This window comes from Thalassophryne amazonica, chromosome 21 (genome assembly GCF_902500255.1).
Source record: "Thalassophryne amazonica chromosome 21, fThaAma1.1, whole genome shotgun sequence".
NCBI classification, from domain to species: domain Eukaryota; kingdom Metazoa; phylum Chordata; class Actinopteri; order Batrachoidiformes; family Batrachoididae; genus Thalassophryne; species Thalassophryne amazonica.
Genome location: NC_047123.1, coordinates 11,120,734 through 11,135,701, shown reverse-complemented (window position 1 = coordinate 11,135,701; position 14,968 = coordinate 11,120,734). Strand labels below are relative to the sequence as shown.

General features: G+C 40.8%; 1 long non-coding RNA gene across 1 annotated transcript; it reads left to right on the top strand.

The window, feature by feature from the left end:
* The first annotated feature begins 7,444 nt into the window (after nucleotides 1-7,444).
* Nucleotides 7,445-8,644, top strand: LOC117503345. The gene is made up of 2 exons (XR_004558545.1): nucleotides 7,445-7,598; nucleotides 8,612-8,644. It is a non-coding gene; the product is annotated as an uncharacterized LOC117503345 (long non-coding RNA).
* Nucleotides 8,645-14,968: the final 6,324 nt, after the last annotated feature.

The window sequence follows — 14,968 nt, the reverse complement described above, 5'->3', positions numbered from 1 at the left end:
CTTTGTTAGTTGGTTATGTACCACAGGCTTTTAAGGTGGCAGTAATTAAACCATTACTTAAAAAGCCATCACTTGACCCAGCTATCTTAGCTAATTATAGGCCAATCTCCAACCTTCCTTTTCTCTCAAAGATTCTTGAGAGGGTAGTTGTAAAACAGCTAACTGATCACCTGCAGAGGAATGGTCTATTTGAAGAGTTTCAGTCAGGTTTTAGAATTCATCATAGTACAGAAACAGCATTAGTGAAGGTTACAAATGATCTTCTTATGGCTTCGGACAGTGGACTTATCTCTGTGCTTGTTCTGTTGGACCTCAGTGCTGCTTTTGATACTGTTGACCATAAAATTTTATTACAGAGATTAGAGCATGTCATAGGTATTAAAGGCATTGCGCTGCGGTGGTTTGAATCATATTTGTCTAATAGATTACAGTTTGTTCATGTAAATGGGGAATCTTCTTCACAGACTAAAGTTAATTATGGAGTTCCACAAGGTTCTGTGCTAGGACCAATTTTATTCACTTTATACATGCTTCCCTTGGGCAGTATTATTAGACGGTATTGCTTAAATTTTCATTGTTACGCAGATGATACCCAGCTTTATCTATCCATGAAGCCAGAGGATACGCACCAATTAGCTAAACTGCAGGATTGTCTTACAGACATAAAGACATGGATGACCTCTAATTTCCTGCTTTTAAACTCAGATAAAACTGAAGTTATTGTACTTGGCCCCACAAATCTTAGAAGCATGGTGTCTAACCAGATCGTTACTCTGGATGGCATTTCCCTGATCTCTAGTAATACTGTGAGAAATCTTGGAGTTATTTTTGATCAGGATATGTCATTCAAAGCGCATATTAAACAAATATGTAGGACTGCCTTTTTGCATTTACGCAATATCTCTAAAATCAGAAAGGTCTTGTCTCAGAGTGATGCTGAAAAACTAATTCATGCATTTATTTCCTCTAGGCTGTACTATTGTAATTCATTATTATCAGGTTGTCCTAAAAGTTCCCTAAAAAGCCTTCAGTTGGTTCAGAATGCTGCAGCTAGAGTACTGACGGGGACTAGCAGGAGAGAGCATATCTCACCCGTGTTGGCCTCCCTTCATTGGCTTCCTGTTAATGCTAGAATAGAATTTAAAATTCTTCTTCTTACTTATAAGGTTTTGAATAATCAGGTCCCATCTTATCTTAGGGACCTCATAGTACCATATTACCCCATTAGAGCGCTTCGCTCTCAGACTGCGGGCTTACTTGTAGTTCCTAGGGTTTGTAAGAGTAGAATGGGAGGCAGAGCCTTCAGCTTTCAGGCTCCTCTCCTGTGGAACCAGCTCCCAATTCAGATCAGGGAGACAGATACCCTCTCTACTTTTAAGATTAGGCTTAAAACTTTCCTTTTCGCTAAGGCTTATAGTTAGGGCTGGATCGGGTGACCCTGGACCATCCCTTGGTTATGTTGCTTTAGACGTAGACTGTGTTTCATAATTATTGTATGGCCTTGCTTTGAAATGTGGAGCGCCTTGGGGCAACTGTTTGTTGTGATTTGGCGCTATACAAGAAAAAAGTTGATTGATTGATTGATTGAGTATCAGCAGATACAGATTTCTAATAAGTTGCTTTGTCTCTAACTTACATTTGATCTTTTTATGTGCTGTTAAGTGACTTGTTCTGTCATAATTATCTTGTCATTAAGACAGAAATGTTAAACAGCTGTAGTTGTTCAGGAGTGAGGTTCCTGTAGAGGGCGCCACAGTTAGACATTTATTGTCTCTTACAGCCCTCACACATCGGACGAAAAGAAACCCTTGAGGAATGTTTTTACTCGCAGTAAAATAATGTATCAGCTAAACACTGTCAATCATCTGCCTGATTTTTTGTATTTCTGTGCTTTCTTGTGTTTAAAGTTTTCACATGTTGATTTCATGCTCTCTCTCTTTTTCTTTCTCTCTTTGACACATCTTTCAGGACATAGTGTGCAGAATGTGGTCACAGCCATGACGCAAGTGTACCCACACCTTTTGGAGTGCTGGCAGCCTAAAAAACCATCTTAAAAGTACCTCTCACCCCATGACTGACAGGCTCCATCCCCCCGCCACCCAGTCTTACACAAGTTGTTAAAGATGAGTGTGTCTTTGTGTGTTTTAATAATAAAATCATTTTGAAATGACATATGGATCTATTTGTTGACAGTGAAAGGCCACGCCCCTTACTGCTCGTCTTCTGTCACTTTTCTCTGGAAACGTCTCCGTCCTGTGACTTGTTTGGATGTATAGATGAATAGATCCAACCAGGACTGGTTGCCTGATGTTAATGCATTTCTCCTAATCCTGGTTGGATCTGTTCGTTTTTTGTATTTTGATTTAGTATTTTGACTTTTGCACTGTTAATACACCGGGGGTGCACATTGTTAATTTGCTTCTACCCCATGTAAAAAGATATTTTTTGCCAAGTTGATGTATACCTAAAGAACTACAAATATGTCGACTGAACTACAAATTGCAGTCACACCCAGGTGTATCTATTAGATCTAATTACATTGACTGAACTTTAGGTATAAGATGAAGTGCTTTGTATGTGCTGGGGAACAGACAAGTATTTAAAAAACAAAATGTATGAAAATTCAATTCCGGTTTCCAGAATGTACAAGAGAGATGAGCCTGGACTTTTCTGTTTTTGTTTGACAGTCCTTCTTTGTTCCACTATGAAGCTGGGACTTAGTTAACGCCCCCCATGTTATTCCAGGCTCTACATAGACGACACAGAATGAAAATCAAGGCGATCGAATGAGCCATTTTTACGTGATGCAGGATCAGACAGACATTTAGTACAGATTGGTCACCTTGTTGCAACTGGGTCAGAGTTTTGGACTTTGAGACTGAACCAGAGTCAAACAGTTTCAGCACCACGGACAGAGACACTGGAGACTCACCACAGACGACGGGAAAAGTCAGCCTGGTGCTTTATCAGTATTTACTAATTAATTTTACAAACTGTTGGTAAAAATACAGTTTTAAAAAAGTTTGATATAATTCAAAGGAAACCAGGAAGGATGTGATGGACAGAACATGAGGCAGCTTTGGGTGGTTCCTCTGTGACCTGCTTCCTGATGTTAGAACCTGTCACTCCAGCATAGCAGTCTGTCAACTGCTGCCATGAAGCCCTGCTGCAGCCTTGCTCATAGGCACTTCAACAGCAATCACTGAAGGAAGCAATGATGACTTGCAGGAAGATTCCCCTGCAGATTTTGTGTAATTTTTCAAAAATAATCATTTGGTGACAAGTGATTTTTCAGGTGAGTGCCTGGTGGCCGGATCTACAACCGTGGGACTCGGTTGGGCTCAGCCCGAAGAAACAACAGTCAACGGCGTCACCTTCATGTGGCCTCACCACCCGCAGGGAGTCTGTAGAGGGTCTGGTGCACTGCTTTTCTGGCAGTGGACAGGGACAAATACCCACACGAACTGACATTCAGCGACAGAACTTAACTCTTGGACCATGGAATTTCACCTCTGTGGTGGGGAAGGAGCCTGATCTTCTGTGGGAAGTTGAGTGATGCACACTTGAAATAGTTGGGCTCATGTCCACACACAGAACAGGCTGTGGAACCAAACTCCTGGAGAGGGACTGGACTCTGTTTTTCCAGAGTTGTCCAGGGTCCACATGTCATAAAGGCATCAATACACTTACTGGCCACTTTATTAGGTACAACTGTTCAACTGCTTGTTCACTCAATCACATGGCAGCAACTCAATGCATTTAGACATCTAGATGTGGTGAAGCTGAAATACTGAGACCAGCCTGTCTCAGTATTTCAGAAACTGTTGATCTATTGGGATTATCACTCACAACCATCTCTAGGCTTTACAGAGAATGGTTTGCAAAAGAAGATATCCAGTGAGCAGCAGTTGTGGACAAAAATGCCTTGTTGATGTCAGACTGGTTGAATAGATGACTGTGTGATGTCATTGTGTCAATATGGAGCAACATCTCTGAGGAATGTTTCCAACACCTCAATGAATCTATGCCATGAAGAAGTAAGGAAGTTCTGAAGGCAAAAGAGAGTCCAACCAGGTGTCGCAGACCAAACGGTCCCCCTTAAAAATCAGGTTGCCTGCCTTCACTGCGCATGCGCCATTTGGGACCACAGCAGCTCGTCTGAGAGTGACTCTCTTCACCCAAAACGATCAAAGGGATGAATATGATTAATATGCAGATGTTGTGGACAAGAATGAGCAAAGCTCGTTAGCATCTCACCATGTCATTTAGGTCCTTCAGACTTTATTTTGAATATATGCTTCAGGGGAGCATTAGCATGGCAAAAACCTTTCAGCTTAACCATTCAGCTTCATGTTAACCATCAGATAAAGTAAAACCTCTTAAATCATCTAAAGTCAGTTTTGAGCAGAAACGAGGTGATAATCGCCTCATTTCGCTACTGACACACCTAAATGACGTAGGCTCTTATTGGTCCTCCATCTTTTATTATGAAATAAGGCTGAGTTTGTGTGGAAATGATTGTTGTACAAGAGCTTCATATATCTGTCGTTGAGATAGATGATGACTGGAGTGCAGTTTGAAGAAGAAACGAGGTGATAATCGGTGGATCACAGCTGACACTTTTGCGCAGTGAACGCAGCGCCGGCCGATTTTTAGCCTCAGCGTTTTCGCAAAGTGTACCTAATAAAGTGGCCAGTGAGTGTACGTCCCCTCATCATACATACTACATACGTACTTGCTTTGAATACACAATCACAGCACACACACTGTTTTTAGTTTAAAACACTCATTAATACACACTCACATTAATAATCACAACAGCTGCAGAATTTGTTTTGGACCTTTTAGTTCATCAAGCCAGAACCCCAAAGGAATGAGTTATTCAATTTTAAGAAAACGTTACAGACAAGAATTGATTTTATTGTTCTTCCTGTAGTATTATCATTGGGCTCATTAAAATAAGAAGCAGAAAAGACTAAATTCAATATTCATTCATTCATTCATCTTCTACCGCTTAGTCCATTTAAGGGTCGCGGGGGGCTGGAGCCTATCCCAGCAGCCATAGAGCGCAAGGCGGGGTACACCCAGGACAGGACGCCAGTCTGTCGCAAGGCCACAAACAGACAAACAAACACAGATACACCCACACACACACACACACCTACGGACAATTTTCCACCTAACCCGTGGAAGCGAAGCGTCTTTGAGTGTCCAGAAAAGCGCTATACAAATAAAATGTATTATTATTAAATGTATTATTAACCCGCATGTCTTTGGATCTGGGAGGAAACCGGAGCCCCCGGAGGAAACCCATGCAAACATGGGGAGAACATGCAAACTCCACACAGAAAGGCCACGGGAATTGAACCCATGACCTTTCCGCAGTGAGGCAACAGTGCTAACCACTAAGCCACCATGCTGCCCAATAAATTAAATATGACTGAACTAACTGTGCTCAACAGTCAAAGCAGCAGATCTGCATCAGATTATGGAAAATGTAAAATCTGTGATCCTGTGGCTGGTTGCAGGACACAAAAGTGAAAGATTAGTAAAGTTAATATTTCTAAAATTGATGTCCATCTTCAGGTGGCATTTAGAGGCCAGAATGCAGGAAACAGCTTCATTTTAAAATAGTTTTTTCAAACTTTTCTGGGGAATTCCTCTGGCACCAACATTAATCACAAAATGCTTAGATTGAAGCTAAAAACACGATTAGAAAAACCAAGTCGGACATGAACATACTCCATAAATGTCTAAACAGCATCGAAAAAACACACAGACTGAAAACATATCAGTTAAAGACCGGACCATCTGTTAGCAAGTTCTTCATGGAGGTGAAGTGAACGGGTCTGACTAGGAGCCCAAAACTGTCAGTAGCTTTTCATATTGGGGTGATACCGTAAGTTTGTTTGTTTCTATATACTAGCCACAAAATAAACTAATTATTAACCTCGCTTGCTCAGCCTGTACAGGAATATCAGACCTCAGTGCTTTTGGCACAGACCGAGCGTTGTCTGCCTCAGAAATAAAATGTGCTATTTATTAGGGATTTTGGCATGCTGAATTCAAATATAAGGGGATATGGCAGATGGGCTGCTGTTAACAAAATATTTAAAGTTTTGTTGTTGTTGTTTGCACAATTCAAGTAATCTGGAGGTATTTCAGTGCGTAAAGACAAAGGAAGCAAACCGAAAGCTGAACCCCTGTGATCTCCCAACTCCAATCCCACCAGGGGGCTGCAGCCCACACTTTGGGAATCACTGCCATAAATGATGTGTCCATAAAAAGCAATTTTCCAAACACGTCTTTCACCTACAGGTTCAAAAAATGGCAAAGGTAATTACTTATAACATATAAATAAAATGTTGGTGTGAAAAACAATCAAACCTGTGTTTTCTGTTTACTTCCTCAGAATCAGAATCGCCTTTATTTTCATTGTAATTTGCATTACAATGACAATAGAAACATTCTCTTTTCAATTCATACAAATTTATGATCATTAATGCAAAAACTTATTTCTACTCCAATCATTTTCCTTCACTATATTTCCCTCACAAACAGTGAATTCAGATGAAACAGGCTGTGTATTTTTTAATAATAATAATAAAAAATTCTTTACTTGGACACTTTATCTAGTTCAATTATCCTAACGGTTATTCATAATTTGTTGTGTATTTATTCCATGAAAATCATCTCAGTTTACCTTATTTACTTGTAATCCCTGGATCTCAATCATACCAGGTGAGTTTGGTGCAGTTCTCTGCCTGTTTTTTCAGATGATCTTTTTGCATTTGTGGCGCCCCCTGGTGGCACCTTTACAAAATGTGACAGTCCACTTGCCCAGTCTTCTGTATCACTGTGAAAAGTTTCGTGTTTATAGGAGGTACAATATCGACACTGAACTTAGTGCGGACACTCGATTGACATGGTCCACTGCAGCTCGGAGCTCCTGAGCTCAGAGCGTCCACCAGCCTCAGCCTCCTGGTGAGAAGAGATTCTCAGGTTCCAACTGGCTGAATGTGGAAGTCATTCATCTGGTAATCCAGAGATTCAGGCTTTAATATCTGCTGATGCCACAGCATGACACGTTTGTGAATCCAGAAGTCTCAGTTCTCTGTGGTCTTATGCTGGGGCCTCCTGTTGGCACTATGATTTACAGCCTCTCCAGAGTCCAGATGTACTTTATTGATGATCACCCAGACTGTGGGGACGCCCAAGAACTATGGCCTGACTCCACAGGAGTAGCGGGAGGAGGACAGAAGGTGTGAAGCAGAAAGGAGGCAGGAAGTGGCCACAGAGGAGGCAGAGAGGAGGCGCAGGAAGGAGGCTGAGCTGGCATCAGGGTCTAAACAAAGAGTCACTGCTTTGATTCTGAAATGTGAGCCGTCAGAACCCGACCGGCTCCCGTGTGATCTGATACATACTTTTTAATTTGTTAGAAGAAGAAATTGTCAGAGGTGGAGAAAGAGGATCAGGAGCTGCTGGGAGCTCGCTCTCTTCCTCTGAGGAGCTACCTGATGACGCAGGTGATGCCGTCACTTACCGAGGCCATGGTGGAGTGCTGCAGGATCAAAGCCGAGGACCCCATGGACTTTCTGGTCCTCTTCAGAGTTTAAACAGCAGCTCTTCTCCTCTCGATTCTGAGGGAGTCGTATCTGTAGGACAGGATTTGTTATGTGTCGGACGCAGGACGGAGAACCGACCAGCGTTTGAAGGACCCAGTATAAAATAAGCAGAGCACGGTACAAAGGATAACAGAATTTAATAACATAACAGTGATGTGCTAAATTACAAACAAATAAGTGCGCGGTCTGGTGAGGTGGAAATACGGTGCGCTCCTAGCAGCACAAACGGTCCGGAGCCAGAAACAGTTCGGACCCAAGGACCCCGCCGACACCCCCCAGGTGGCCGCGACAAACCGAGTCTGTGAAAGAAGAAACCATCATGTGAGTCCACACTCCACACACAGAGAGACCACTCAAAGGTGTACATAAACAGCAAACACTTCCTGGCTTAATCACTAATCAGCTTCCCACCCTGCAGGCATGGAACACCCAGTTCACATTCTTCCACTGCAGTGGAAGCTGATTAAACGACTAACATAACAGCTCAATATAATAAGGTGTGAGGGACACCACACCACTGACTGTACTAATGTTAGTCACAAAACCTACTGTACCTCAGGAAGTGTGCTGACGAGCGTGAGACCTCACCCCCTCCTCTTTCACAGACCATGGCATCAAACCTGGTACGGTCTCTGCATCCATGATGATGAGATGGCTCTTGAGACGACGATCTCACCCGTCTTGTCACAAGGTCGAGTCTCTGGCAAATACACACTGTGTACTCCAGACTTAAATGCAACCATGCTCCAATCCATGTAGATGCACCACAGCTGTGAGTCCTGACGAGCTGCACATGACCAGCCTCAGGTGATCAGGGTGAGGTCCTGATAGCTCAGCCACACAGCCACTCAGTCCTGACGCAAGCCACCTGGAAGGAAAAACAAAAGACAGAACAGAAGACAGAAACAAAAGGCAGCCAGGCACCCCCAGCCATACAACAGGATTTCTGCAATGACCCTTTGACATCTTGGATTTTGTTTCTGCAGGCTGAATATCTTCTACGAAACAACCACGAAGATTGAAAATCAAACCCATGAAGACCTGATCCAGCAGTGTTTTTTGTGCAAAATTACCTAATTTTTATTCTCTATTAATGAACATAATCTAAAGGTGAGGATTGATATGTAACATTAGAAATAATAAATAAGGTTTAATTAAAGGTTTCCTGTTGGCAAACGTGCAATCAAGCAACTCATTAACTGTTTGACCCTCGTCAGGACTCAAGTAACTTACAACACTACGAATCTATATTCAGAAGGACTTTAAAAAAGCACAAAATTCCAGCTGTATGTCATACAATCATTTAAACAGTATTCTCCAAATCCTTCCATCAACTGCACCAAACCTGGTATGTGGTTGGATGCAGGTCACCGTTTGTGTTTTACGTAAAGGGTCCAATTCACGTAAGACAAAGGCTATTGGGGTTAAAGGTCAAAATTTTGATTCACTCCAGTTTACACCAAAATTGGTGTTTTTGCTCATGAACTAGATCCCACTGTATGTGCACTGTTCAGTATTAAACAGATTTTTATGGGGCTTGCTGACAGTAAAACAAACTTGACACACATTTGACCTTTGGCTGACCTTACCCACTTTGTTGGTTTGTCTGTGGCTGCCACCCAGCACATAAGACAAACACTGTCAGACTGCAAATTTAGTTTCTCTTCAGATTTTAACTTTGATTGTTTGATTCATTATTAGCTGTGGCACTATGTGGACAGGGGCGTAGCACCAAATACTGGGCTGTAGGTACTAGCCATATTGAAGACCCCCCCCCCCCCCGCACTGTTATGTTTTTTTATTAACGCAAACACCAAATTTCTAATGCGTAGTTAAACCAGGTCTAAATCATGTATACCTTAGATCACACCTGAGAGTCAGAACCCTTTTTAAAGTTGGGGGAGCAATATTGAGTTCGGGGTGCAATTTGGTGCATTTCTGTCTGTTAAAATGCACAGGAATGCACCAAATTGCACCATTTTTCTAGAAAATGGTGCAATTTGGTCCCCCAGACCCCCAACTCAATATAGCTAGCTTTCAAGCTCACCTCTCTTTTTAAAGAATTTCGTTAGCAGCTGCTTTCCCTCATTTAGTTTTCTTTCCCTGTCCTTTTTCTCTTCTTTTTTGAAATCCGGACATTGATTTTTTAGGAAAGACATATTTTATTTCAGCCTAAACACTAGGGCTGCAACTAACGATTATTTTACTAATCAGTTCATCGGCCGATTATTTTTTCGATTAATCGTTTTGTTTGTTTGTTTTTTACTTACATGTGCGTTTTGCCATTATTTCTTTAAGTGAGTTATTATTAAAAGGCCTTTGTCACACAACGTCAACGTTTGACCTTGTAACAAAGTTATGTTATATTCTCGTCAAAAACATACCTGGAGTAGTGTTTTGTTTTATTTTGCACATACATACATCACCGACACACCACAAAGATTTCCATCAGGTTTAGATGCCTACAGCAACTATCTCAACCACTGACAACATATTACAGCAAGAGTCCACAAAAGTATTTTAAAGGCCTAACGAAAGTGTAATATGTTATATTTAATAAGATATTTTCATGAAAAAAGACACAAATGTGCAGTTTACTGCATTTCATTTTTTCTTGTGCAAAAACACAGCTTAGATGTGGTTTGACCGTAACAAATTGTCATTAAACTTAATAAAACAGGGATGAAGTGGAGGTTTAAGAGTTACTAGGTGTTCACAGGAAACAGTTATTTCTATATTTATTTATGTTCATTGTTAGTTGGTTTAATCTTTTCTGTTTTGTTTTATCAGATTCTTTTTGTCCATTTCTCAAAACTGTATTGTGGCATTATTAGTTATTATTACTATTATTGTTGTTGTTTCTATTATTATTATTGATATATAAATAAAAAGAAATGAATAAAATATTACAATTTGTAAAACATTTGACTCTTTTTTCATGGCTCAGCTCAAACGCTGAGCCATGAATTATTATACAGAAAACAAATGTGCTGACAGCTGCAACAGCTTAATGCTAACTTCAACATTGAAAACGCCATAGACATGCTAACGCGCGTTAGCATTGGTCCGTTTTTAAGTTCTAAAATACATCTATCAACTGTTTCAGAAGACCATAACAGGTCAGATTAACATAAAAAGGTAAATGTTACTCACCGACATATGCTCTTTGGGGTTTTAGTGGGGAAAAATTAAGATTAAGCGAAATAAAACACTGAATCAACAAAAAACCCGATCGAAGCACTGATTCGATCTTGCGAAGCACTGCTTCGATTGGTTCAAGGTTCAAAGCAAGGCCGAAAGAGTTGATTTATATGGAAGAAATTAAACATTTGCGGTAAAACAAAGTTATTTAACAACTAACTGATGACTAAATTAGTTGACAACTATTTTAATTGATTAAATCGATTAGTTGTTTCAGCACTACAAAACACCTCCCCTTTCTGTCAGATCCCGTTTGGGACGTGTGTGTGTGTGTGGGGGGGGGGGGGGGGGGTGTCACCTGTGTGCCTGGACTAAACCATTGTACAACTGTGCAGGAGTGGGAAGGGCCCTCAGAGAACTTTCAATATTGTTGTCAGAGCAGAATTATGTTTTGCAACATTTATACATTCATTCTAATTATATTCTTTTACAACATGAATTGTATGGACATTAATAACATGCAACACAAAATGTGTTTAATGCCAGTTTTTGGGGGGCCCCCCATGCTCTGGGTCCTGGGTACATAGTACCCTTTACCACCCCAGCCCGATGCTGCATGTGGAACCACCGTGTCTCAAACACATTCTTGACTTTTTTCACACTTGTGAAGGTAAGTCCGCTCTAAACTTGGAGTTGTTAGTTAGCCTGCTAAGTTAGCTTAGCCACCAGCATTTCATTTGTTAACAAAAAGCACTTTTATTTAACTTTTTGTGTCTGTGATGCTGTGTTTCATTGCACGTTGGAAATCTATTTTTTCTGATGAGATTTTTTTTCAAGTTTTGTTTTAAAAAGGGTTAGTTTTTTAATTGTTTACATTGCTAGGTGCGTTGCCATGGTGCATTGCCATGGTGCTGTGACGTGGGATCGTGATCTCTGTCTAAAAACAATCTTGCCTGAGATTAATTTGATTATTTATTAAAACAGGACACTCTATTCAAGTAAGACTGCAAGCAGCAATATATTGTAAGAACTATTGTAACTTTGAGGAGTTATGAACTGATATTTTGATGAGGTAAGATTTGGAACTAATATTTTCCATTTTGAGATGAAAAAACTAACTTTATCTTCATTAGCTTGCCTTGTTTTTTCCCCAAATGTGTCAGTCTCCTGTGACATTGAGCTTTTATGGAATTTAACTTATTAAAATTATTATGAATTTAAATGTGACAAGGTGAAGGTGTTTTTTTTTTTTCTAATGATTGTTATTATTTTCCTCATTCAAAACACTGCTACTATCTATTATTTTTATTATTGATTCCTCACTGGTTTATTTTCTGAAATAATTAATTGGATGTTTGATCCATAACTGTTTTTTTTAATAGCTGAAAATAAGTTTATATTTTTATCCAGATCCCAAAATGATGCCTTCATATGTCTTGTTTTGGTCACAGCCCAAATATATGAAATTCACTGCTGTTTAGAAGTAAAGCAACAATTAAAATTAACCAGAAAACATTCACATTTAAGAAATTGAAACCAAACAATTTGGATATTTAAAATAAAAGCCACAAAATGATTTGTTCATAATTAAAATAGTTCTCAATTAATATAATACTCAATTAATAATCTGTTAATCGTTGCAGCTCTATTCCTGAAGTTTCAGGAATTGATGTTGAAGTGAATAGTGTGTTTGAATCATCGATGCTGTCAGTCTAGTACTATTTTACAGTTGCTTATGAGATGATCACATTCATGTCTCCTATTACTTGTTGTAATAGTCAAATTTAATAGAACACTGCAGCAGAACATCTGTCAGGTAACTGATTTTACATGAAAGTGAAGTAATTTTTCTTTTTCTCTTTTCACCTTCCAGAGTACAATGGAGTACCTCACAGAGGAGGCATACACCATGGGAGCAATTGATGTCACCATCACCAACGTGGTGGTGACATTCAACACTAAGTGCAAGCTGGACCTCAAAACCATTGCCCGGAAGGGATTCAACGTTGAGGAAAAATCACGTTTTCAGGTCAGTAAGTCCAAAGTATGGAGCGAGTTCCTAAGAGTGTACAAACACTCACCGATCCCTACAGTGCCAGAGCAGGATTGACCCTCAAAGTCTAGTTTGAGCAGTTTGAGTGATCCATACAGAGCTCGGGCACATTCCACATGTTGTGTGCCTGCTCACTGTCCCAGAGCACGGATGTCAGATATCATGTCATTGACACGACTGTTCCTTTTATTAATGACTGTGAATATAATTAAGTTCCTCAGTTATCGTTCCAGACTGTGTGCACCTGTCAGTAAAGATATGGCACTTTTTGTATGCTCCTAAATTTACAGCATTTCAAATTTTATTTCATCTCCCCTGATGAAAATGCTTTTCTAAAATGCATTGTTAATGTCTTCAGTGTCACAGTTGTATGTGTTTAACTTATTTGCAATTCAGAATTTGAGTTTGTTTTTTTAATGAATGCATGTTTGCTAATTAACAGTTGAATGAGAAAATCTTTTGCTCTGATTTCAGCACGTCACGATGCAGATCAGAAAACCGAGACTCATGGCTAAAATCTACGCGTCAGGGAAGGTGACGTGCGTCGGAGCAAAAAGGTTCACATTCCACACAACCCATAAACATACACATCTATAATCACACATTTTATTTTGTGGTTGGCATATTTGCAGACTTAAGCACCAACTTTGCTCATGCCAACGAGCTTCAGAGTCATGAACGACTTGTGACCTGACAGTGACTTTGTTCATCTTCTTTGTATTTGCTGAACCGTGTGGATCTCACTCTCTCATTCCTGCTGTTCTCTCTTTTAGTGAGGAGAAAGCAAAAGTGGGAGCTCGAGGAGTGGCCTACGAGCTGCTGAAGCTTGGCTTTAAGGTGAGAATAATGACTCAGATATTATGATTAGGACTGAATTCATTTCATATGAAAGACGTCAGAGCGCTGATGTGTGTCCTGCACACTGAGCTATAAATTTACATTCTGAATACTTATTGTCACCAATGCATGCGGGGAGCTTCAGGGACCACACAGAGACAAGGAAGATTTTTTTTTTAACTTTACCTGATCTTATGTTCTGAGTTCTTTATGACATCATACAGGGGGTTGTAGTGGTTGTCGTATGAGTGGGTGTGGAGCTGACTTCCACTTATTCTACCTGTCCAGGTGACGTTCGCAGAATACAAAGTGGTGAATGTGATGGCAGTGTGCCGCCTCCCCTTTGGAATAGACATCCCGCTCTTCGTACAGCAGAACCGCGACAGGATCAAGTAAGTCAGCGTGACGTTAAATCTGGTGATCACCTTGACATCAGCTGTGAATCTTGATCTGCTTCAGTTCTTGTGCTTGTTGACTGTGATTCAGTTTCACCACAACTACTTGTTACAGTGCAGTTTGTATTTATATGATGATGTAGAGCAGACTGAAGGTGTCATCATGTCTGAAATACTTTTGTTTTTTATTCAACAGCTGTTCTGAGTTCAGATAGATTTCTCTGTTTCATACAATATTTTTTCTCACATATTCTTTAATCTTTGTTTGTCAGATATGACAGTGACTTCTGGAGGGTTCCGTTGTGGCGGGTGGAAGAACTGAAGACGACCATCAGGGTGCCCTCCAGCGGCTCCCTCACTATCACAGGTGTGTCTCACTTACACACACACACACACACACACACACACACACACACACACACACTAATTCATCGTCTCCTCCACAACATTGGGGCTGCAAACCAGCGTGGTGTCAAGTGACATTCTGCAAAAATATTCCAGCCCAAAAACATTGGGCTGGAATATAAATTGTCTGAGCAACAAAAAAAAGCGTGAGATCGATAGATGGATCGGTGCAGCATCTGCAGTGATGCGGCCGCTGTATCGGACCGTCGTGGTGAAGAGAGAGCTGAGTAGGGGGGCAAAGCTCTTGATTTACCGATCGATCTACGTTCCGATCCTCACCTATGGTCATGAGATTTGGCTCATGACCGAAAGAACGAGATGGCGAGTACAAGCGGCCAAGATGAGTTTCCTCCGCAGGGTGGCTGGGCGCTCCCTTAGAGATAGGGTGAGGAGCTTGGTCACTCGGGAGGAGCTCGGAGTCAAGCCGCTGCTCCTCCACGTCAAAAGGAGTCAGTTGAGGTGGCTCGGGCGTCTTTTCCGGATGCCCCCTGGACGCCTTGCTGGAGAGGTGT